This window comes from Stegodyphus dumicola, chromosome 8 (assembly GCF_044657685.1).
Source record: "Stegodyphus dumicola isolate Sdum_Otavi_A_Nest chromosome 8, ASM4465768v1".
Taxonomy (NCBI): Eukaryota; Metazoa; Arthropoda; class Arachnida; order Araneae; family Eresidae; genus Stegodyphus; species Stegodyphus dumicola.
The window spans coordinates 13,762,593-13,772,454 of NC_140775.1; the positions used below are offsets into that span (position 1 = coordinate 13,762,593).

Here is a 9,862-nt window from a genome sequence, read left to right on the forward strand (position 1 = left end):
AAGATATCACTTTATCCATCAATCTGGATAATAGAAGGCAACCTGACAGTTCCAATCTAGGAATTGATAAGGTTTTTATAGGTGCAACTCGTGACTTGCTACACAAAAGTCGTACGCTTGGCAATCCTGAAACTGGCAAAGCTTGAACATAAATTGCAGCTCCGTATGCCGAAGATGATTTTCCTGGAATACAAATCTAGGAATCTTAAGATTACTTAGTTCAGAGAGCGTGGATACGAAATTAATCCACTCCTTGGCCATAGAATCTGGCAATATGTCATTCCAATCGAGTTTAGCAAGCCAGAGCCTCTGCATGAATATTTTGGCCTTTATGACCACTGGCCCAATTAAACCAAGTGGATCGAACATTTTCGAAATTAGTGACAGAACATCTCGTTTACTATAACTGTTAGAGTGATGAATGGTCATTGTAAACAAAAAAATAGTCAGTCTCAAGATTCCATATGACACCAAGAGTTTTCACGGGCGAAGATTCTTGTTGCTCTGCAAAAGTGTATTCTGAATGAGCGGTAACCTTATTTTCAGACACAAGCAGATCTGGATGATTTGCACGCCATTTATGCAATTCCATTTTTCCTAATTTTAACAATCTATTAATTGAGATTGTAGAATTCTAGCCTTTTCGAGTGATGATTCTCCGGAAAGTATGTCGTCGACATAGAAGTCAGTAAGAGCGACGGACGATGCTAGAGATAAGTTTTGGCTTTCATCTATAGCTAACTGTTTAAGAGCTCGAGTTGCTAGATAGGGAGCGTTTGACGTCCCATACGTTACTGTGTTGAGCTTATAAGTTTGCACTGGTGCATCAACACTGTCTTTCCATAGAATTCTGAGCAAGTCTCTTTGTGGAGGATGTACTAAAATCTGTCGATACATTTTTTGTACATCTACTGTGAAGGCGTAGCGATGTTTTCTAAATCTAACCATTATAGAAAAAAATGCCTGCTGTGGAATTCTTCCCTTCAACAAAATATCGTTTAATGACAATCCCGATGTCGTGGCAGTTGAGGCGTTAAAAACCACTCTTAAACGTGTACTACTTTTGTCTGGTCTGTAAACTCCATGGTGAGGCAGGTAGCACGAATCAGTTGTGGAGTCAGTTCCATATGCTTACCCACATAGCACAAAAACATCCTTAGGATATCCCAAGGATGTTGCTCGCGGGATATCCGCACATCCTCAGGACATCCCGCGAACCTCCTCCCGAGTGCTTAATGTCACATCCCGGGATATTCTCAGGACATCCTAACCAAGTCCCATCGACAACGTGCGGGATGTTATTAGGATATGAACTCCTACTTACTACATCCTCAGGACATCCCGGGATATCCCACAAACCTCCTAAGCACATCCCATTATATCCTATCTATGTCCCATCGACAGCATATGGGATGTTATTAGGATTTAAAGTCCTACTTACTACATCCTCAGGACATCCCGTAATATCCCAATTTCCTCCTAAACTCATCCTCCTGAGCGCTTAATGTCACATCCCAGTATATCCTTAGGACATCCTATCTACGTCCCACCGACAGCGTATGGGATATTATCAGGATTTGAAACACTAGTTACAATATCCCTTTAACCTCTTAAATACATACTCTCAACTGCTTAGTGTCACATCCCAGTATATATACAAAGGAAAATTCCAGTGAAAGTATGTGAAGGTGTGATGATCTAAAACCTACTTTTTTTTTTACACGGATAGTCTCAAATCGTTCTCCTATGGTTACTATGGAAAAACAGAAATGTTGAAAATATTTATACAACTTATTTTGTTTTAAAATCTGAATTTGTGAATATATTAAAACTGAGGAAGGAAATTAAAATGAATTATTAATACAAAATATTAAAAGTGAAAATTTTGCTTTTATTTTTAAGAAATTAAAAATCTTTTGATCATTTTTAAACATCCAACAGCCCCCAAATTGAATTATTCATAATTGAATTATTTTACAAAATCAGTTTCTAATTTCAGTTAATTTGTATTAAAAATTGAATAATAAAATTACCCATTTAATAATCTTTACATAAATGAATCATCTTTCTTTAAAACATGTAAGGAATTTATAGTGTTTTGATGACACTGTTGGGAAATTGTTAAAAGGAATAAATTGTATTTTTAAAACTAAATCAATTCCTAGCCTCAGAATAAATAAATATGTTTTCGTAACATGAGAATGCTGCAGGCTTTTTTATATATTTAATATTTAGTTGTAAAAATTTGACATTATGTTAACAATTCTTTATATCATTCAAAAGGTAACTCAAGAAGCTCTTCTAAAATTCTATCTTTCTGCTCACACAATTAAAAAAAAATCTGAAAGGCCTCAGATTTTAGCAGTCACTCAAAGAGGCTAAAAATTTATGAATGCATAGATTATCAATACAGATGGGGCAGTGGAAATAGCAAAACATTTTATAAGATACTGACACCAGAAAGTTATATATCTTCTATATATTTGAAAATTTAAGAAATATATCATGTTATTATGTAGAAATATTAAAATGTTTTCAATTAGATATATCATGAATTAAATGCATTTTAAATCAATCAGAATAAAAATTAAAAAAAAAGCATTGTTAACAACTGTGTGTAATGCTTTTAAATAGCTTGGCTTGTTAGTCAATAATATATTAGATTTTAAAGGTAAATATGTTAAATTTTGCCAAATGGCACGACTTGAATAAAAAGCGAAACAAGTTTACGACTGACAATATGAAGTCACATTTCAAAACTAACAGCCCTTTTAGATTAAAAAAAAAAAGTTCTGAAAATAATTTGCAATGGTTCATTGGTATTATTTTACGCAAAATTCAGTAAAACGAAATTTACCCGTTGAAATCAGCACCAAATTAAACTTTGTAAATTCTAGAGCATGTTAAAGGTTGTCTCATCCAGAATTTTATTACTAACCATTCATTTCAGAGCAAAATAAAACAGTAATTTCTATTTATATGACAATCAATATTAAAATTTTAAATCTGCATTTTACGCAACATAGAAAAACTTCAAAAGATCTACTGTTTACCATGCAATTAAGGCATTTTATTCTGCTATCAACTCTACCAATTATTAATTCCATTAAGTATATTCAGTTTACTCTTTCTGCTCAATATATGCAATGTAAAATTTTCCATAAATTTATTAATTCATTTTATTTTGAGGTGAGCTTTTATTCAACTCTCAATGTCAACGAGAATGTTTAGTTCATTTTTTTATTCGGTCTCAAAAGAGAAATCAAAATACGTGGATTTATGTACGTGTATTTATGAATCAAAATACATGAGAAATCACAGTGAGAAAAGCACTGCTACCTTAAACTGTGATTATATATAACAAATGCAGTGAATTATAGTTAAAAAATAGTGAAAATATTTATATTTCTGAACTATTTCATATATAACATTTTCAGTTTTGCATATGTGGCAATTTAAGAACTTTTTTATGTATACCAATTTTTTGAAATATCTGCAAATTTTTGCATCTTTAAGGAAAGCTTATTCTTTCACCTTTAGTATATAAGTAATGGTAATTTACCAGATAAAATTATTAATGGGGAATACAGAAAAATATCTAACCACTTACCTTTGTGACTTCATCTGCAAAGAGACTAAAAACGTAGTTCAGCTAAATCTGCTGTAATAAATATTTATAATAATGCTAAATTATGCAATATGTATTAATATGACAAATTTTTGTAAAGCTATTTATTTGGATGAAAAATAAACACATTCAGAAATTTATGGCACTATATTATGATTAACAGAGGAAAAACACATTTCAGAATTCAAAATAGTTTTTATTAATCCAATTTATCACATTTTATTTGAATTCATGAAAAACAATCTCATATCTATGTATTCTTATGTATATAAGAACTCTTGATAAATTGGATCTCTGTCATTGCCTTTCACAGCACCTAAAATAAAAAAACACTCACAATTACTATATGTGAATATAATTCATAATTAAATTTAAACAAATGACTATTAGAATGCAAATTAAAGGAAGCATTTAAAATATTTAAACATTTAGTACCTATAAACAGAGTGCAATTATTTGATTTTTCGATTATAGTAAAATAAACATGGGGGATGCCTTTTAAAATTTTTAACGTCAGAAAATAAACTCAAACCACCAGCTGAACATATGAGCAGTTTTATCAATCAGCCACTGGTAGGTAACCTGGATACTGAATCAACATATAAAGTTGCCATGATAAAGAGAGAAACAAAATTATGATAATCACATCTTACCTATTCATAAAACTATTTTAAATTTAATGTGTAGGCAAGTCCAGAAAGAGTAAGAATGAATTTATTTTGCAACACAAAGTAAAGTCTTGCAGGAGCAAAAAAAAAAAAAAACTTGTCTCATGAGGTTGGCAAGTAAAAAATAATTAACTGCATCTGGTAACATTTATCTGACAACACATAAGTAATTGTTAGCTACGTGCAGAAAATAAAATCTGATCAGGGGCGTAGCTAGAGGGGGGCAAGGGGGCATCTGTCCCCGGGTGCAGAATCCAAGGGGCGCCAAACTGATGTTAGAACATTTTAGAATTAAATGTTTTCCATCCTTGGCAAGCAGTAGGGGGCGCGAAATCTTCAGTTGTCCCTGAGTGTTGGACTCTGAATCTGATCATGTTAATGCAATTTTAAACTTTTGAATTTAACTGCAGAAATTTACCAAAGAAGTACTTGTAACAGTAGTAAATGAAGATGTGGCTAATCTTTACTGTATGGTACACCTTGGTTTCTGTCTGAAAAAAAATCGCAAAGTTGTATTGGTTGTTTGTGAAATGTGGAAGCCCATTGCGTCAAATAAGTTTTTCGGTAACCCTAATGTTGATAATGTTGGCAAAAGTAGCCTTTGGAGAAAAAAAAAAAAAATTTTTTTTTGTCAATAAAAAGGAGTTATTTCTGCAAATATTGCGAACGTGCAGTAATAAATTTAGTTTTGGGCTACAATTTTTAATAGTAAACCTTTTGTACGGTCCCAGGTTTTTGGTTCTTACCATTCTTTTCAATTGCTGTGTTTGGTTGCAAGAAAGTGGTATGGTCTTGTATTTTGAACATGCTATTATTTTGGTGTGGGTACCATCGTTTGAGTATGTCTGAGGTGACTAAGAGACGAAAAATTTAATTGAATTGCTTACCTGGAGGATGGTGGTGGGAAGCCTAAACATATGCATGTAAAAAAAAAAGGTATGTTAAAAAAATGACGTTTCATTTATTTTTTTTGTCTCTGTGTGTTAATTTTTGTTAGAAGATTTGTTGTTTAATGTTTTTATGTTAGGAAATATGTATTTTTGGTAACTTATTCCTCTCTGTTTGTGTATTTTTGGTTGTCTGTGTGTTAAGACAGTGGCGAATTTTTTCTGGTAACTATGATATTTTTAACTTTCTGATTTTCTTAAAGTGAAAATAGATCAATGTGCACATGGACAAAGTTAAGGCAGTGCACAATGCCCAGTTTGTGCAGTTCTCTGTTTTAATAGGTCGATGTGTACATGGACACAGAGTTTGTGTATGTCTTTGACTTCTTATTTTGGTTTTGTGTAGTGGCCACCTTGAAATTGGTGCCGATCCTTTCAGGTGACGATCTCGATATAAAAAAAAGAAACGATTCGCCAAGGGTTACAGTAGAGTAAATTTTTACCAAAGAAGTTCTACCATAATCACCATTTCAGTGGTTTAAACACTACTGGAGCAGTATGCAGAGATGAAGATTTGAGTTTTGTTTACACAGCATGATGGTTTAGGCACTCCAGCCATTACAGTGAACAAAATTATAATAAACATAGCCACAATAATTGTCTATAAATATTGATGTATAACACTGCATTAACTAATATATTTCTTATGCTAGTATATACAGAATCCTTAATCGAAGCGAAAATCAGAAGACTGTGCATGCATTTTCCTTTAACTGAAACATGGATTTGACCATACAAATCTGTCTTACGGAACATGCCACACTATGCAGATAGACAGTAAAAAGTGCTTGTGTTGTTTTTATTTGTTAGAGGTATGAAATAAATATACTTCTAGATTTTAATTTTTTCTTTTCTTGTTTTACATTTGGATTACCTATCAAAAAGTAAGGAATTTTGATATTATTACAATATCGGAGTTAAAATAACAATTATTGGACATGTTGAAGTAATGAATATTTTAAATTAGGTTAAAAAGTAACCCTGAATGTGGCATATTTTTGAAATAAACTCTATCGACATTAAAAACAACAAAACGTCCCTCTTTATTAAGGATTTTAATTAACTAATTTTAAATACGGAGCTATGAATGAATTTTTTCCCTTGCATGTTATAATAACTGAAACAAAATTACTCTGATACAGTCAAAATTTCTAAATGCAAGTACATAAAATTTACTTTAGCAATTTAAAGAGATGAGACACACTGAACACATGAATAAATTTCTATCAAAGAATAATTTATTAAATTTGGCCCATTCCATAGTAAACTTTAACCATTAGATTACATTATTACATCATGTTATCAGTTTGAAAAGCAAGTCATATGCCAGATCTTGGATGTAAAAGAAATGCACAAAATAATATACAGATTATTGAAAAATGATGTATACCAATGTTTATAGATATGATTAAATGTAACAGAAAATTTACTGTCAGAACCACATTTTTAAGTGAAATGTATTATTTTAACATTTTACAATATTTAAGGTATGGCATTAAATGCAACATTATGTGCCTGGACATAAGTTAGTAAATTAAAAAATAATAATAATCATCATCATCAAAGAATGAATGTCATGAAAAATTTCAAAAACAAGCAGAATTTAATTTAGAAGACCTTTAGACACTTATGATAAATAAATTTGAGAATTCTTCACCCAAAATTAAATTATAATTAACTAAAACCAGTTTCACTGACCTTCTACAAAATCCTTCAGCTGCAATTTTTTCTAGCTTGAAAACCAAATTCTTCTCCACATGGTAATAACATCTTAACCAGTTGAAATTCCTGCAGAAAGTTTTATAACACAGTAATAGAATTAATAGAAAAGAAAAATTAACACAAAAGTATAGAACATCATTTAAACTTAACATTATTACAAATTTTGGTGCTTTCTGACTATCTGCAAAGCTGTGAAAATTGGCAAAATGGTTAGTTTATGGTTCATATCTACTGCTCTGTTCACAAGTAGTAATTCAAATAAGCACTTTATAAGAAACAAGAAATTTTAGGATGCACACACACAAAAATATATACATTGGGTCAATATTCACATATTTTTCATCCAATGAATACTATTCAGAAATAAAGATTAAATATAAAGCATTTAAATACATGCGTGTGGTATGCATATTCATAGTTTGCTATTATCGTGTGTATACTCTTGCTGTTTTAGCATAAGTTGAAGCTGTGAGGGCAGATGATAAGAAAGTATCAGAATTTTTCATGTATAAGAAAAGATTGCCCTGACAATAGTATCTCAATTGTTTAGCACTGACATTTACATAGCGCATTAGAAATATATAGTAATATATATGTATAATAAAAAGATAATTGCATATTATTGATTCATTTTTTTAAATGCCAAACTTTAACAATTCTTTCACATATAATTAAACAGAATTCTTCCACATGAACATCTAAAATCCATTCTTGACTAAAGAATAAATAATAAAACCATGTAAATTTCTTATCAAGCCCATCATTTCCAAAATGTCTACTTCTAAAAGTTCCCAGCATTTCTCAATATATTATTAAATTACTAAACTAAGCATCAATGATCGTCATGTTCGCTAATGTGGCAATATCTTTCACACTTCTTTGTTACCACAAGTAACAAGTAGGCTTCAATAAATCTTTAACTGTTACATGCTACTTTTGTCTAAAATTTGTACAAATAATAAAATTAAATGAGCTCTTTATAATGTGCTTAAAGAAATAATTTTGTATGAAAATTTGTATGTTATATATTGGCCTGATTAATGATTCAGGAAATAATTCGGGTTTTCAAAGTGCTTCCAATAATTCAAATTTCAGCTTGTGTCAAAATAAAATCTATAACACAAAGATAAGCAAATTTCCTTATGAACAATGCATTTTAACATTATTCAATCACTGGCAATCACACAGTACTGATTGCTTCAATAAACATTACTGTAACTGTGTTATTTAAAAGACTGTAATGTTTTAATTATTTCCTTAATTAAAACATTACAGTCTTTTCCTCCTTCTAACACCAAAAGAAAACCCAGATAAGAAATATAACAATATCAGTAAAAATAAATTATATTATTGAATGACACTTTACATTAATTACACTTATGCATATATTATTTTATTATAAATTATTTCAAAATCAAAGAAGAGAAGGGGGAGAAACTTTAATATTGACATTTTTAAAATTATATAAACATTAATCATTTAGTACAGTTTGTTATTTCAGGCAAAAAGAATTCACTTTTCTGGAGAGCATTTATATTTCCATCTCACTTTCAATGAAACATTAAGAGAAATGCATATAATTTAAACACCAGTTTATTTTATTTATCAGACAGATTATGTCAACTCGAAAAAAACCTATCAGTAAAATTCGGTAGTAATAATTCTGAATGTTAGGCAACTTGCAAGATTCAACAAAAATTATCAATACTTTCATTATAATGACAACACTACAGTAACATAAACATAAAATTAAACTGCATATAATAATGGTGCATTGGTTTCTAAAACAATGGGCTCGATGAAAAAATACATGTATTATGTTACCTATTCATATTCTTCAGCTTTCCTAATATTCTCATGTTCACTTTACATAACTAAAGTATCTAAAACACAATAAAAATGCAAACAATATTTATGAGAAAATGTTAAAACCAATCATAAGCATTTGATTGAATGACCATATTTTGTCTTCCTGCAAGTCGAATCTTAAAATGATATGCAGTTTGAAAAATGCTTAATCCTTTTATAAAATATTCAAAAAAGATTAAAAAAAGGTACTGTTCTGTTATCAGGATCGGGTTCAGAATTGTATTTATGTATGCTTGTATATTTGTATGTCTACATATACTATGCACATACTTACGAACACAGGTTCATACATTTCCGATTCTGGTCCCAATAACAGAACAAGTACCCCCAAAAAAACTTGAATTACAAACTAGATTAAGATAATGTTTCAACCATACATATTTTGGACAAAACAATGCAAACTCTTATTTTTATACAATTGTTCAAACTATTTAACATAAATTTATTCCTGCAATAAAATAATAAGCAATCTGATCACACATATTATTTTGAAACTGAATGCATAAACTAGACTAAAAAAATTCAGTCATAAACATTTGGATAGCAGGGCAAATTAGATATTTGAAAAGACAGCCAGCCATTGAGATACACGTAATTGACGACAGAATGGTAACAATTCATAAAGCTGTGAAACATTTAACTGTCAAAATGACATTAATAACATAAATTCGAAAAGCAAAAAAAGTAAACATACAAGTATTGCAAATGAACTTACCTTTCATGCAACAAAAATTATCCATACAAGTTAACCTCATGGCGCAGCCATTTTGGATTTCGTTTCAAATCAGACAAATGTTTACGGATTTGCGGAAGAATACGAGGAACTAGTAGTTTGCCGGATACAAAGTGCAATGACGCGAAAGAATATAGTTCTGTAGAATTATTCCGTAATAAACAGTATTACGGAATTAATACTGCCGTTCTGTAGAATTATTCCGTAATAAACAATCTACATTATTCCGTAATAAACAGTACTATTTCCTAATTTTTTCTTTGTCTAATTAATTAATTAATAGGGAAATAGTTAA

The 9,862-nt window shown here is 30.3% G+C and overlaps 1 long non-coding RNA gene across 1 annotated transcript; it reads right to left on the minus strand.

Annotated features, from left to right (window-relative positions):
* Window positions 1–3,810: 3,810 nt before the first annotated feature.
* LOC146995665 (uncharacterized) lies at window positions 3,811–9,632 on the minus strand. The gene is made up of 3 exons (XR_015042484.1): window positions 9,550–9,632; window positions 6,942–7,031; window positions 3,811–3,944 (listed from the first exon to the last, which is right to left on the minus strand). It is a non-coding gene; the product is annotated as an uncharacterized LOC146995665 (long non-coding RNA).
* Window positions 9,633–9,862: the final 230 nt, after the last annotated feature.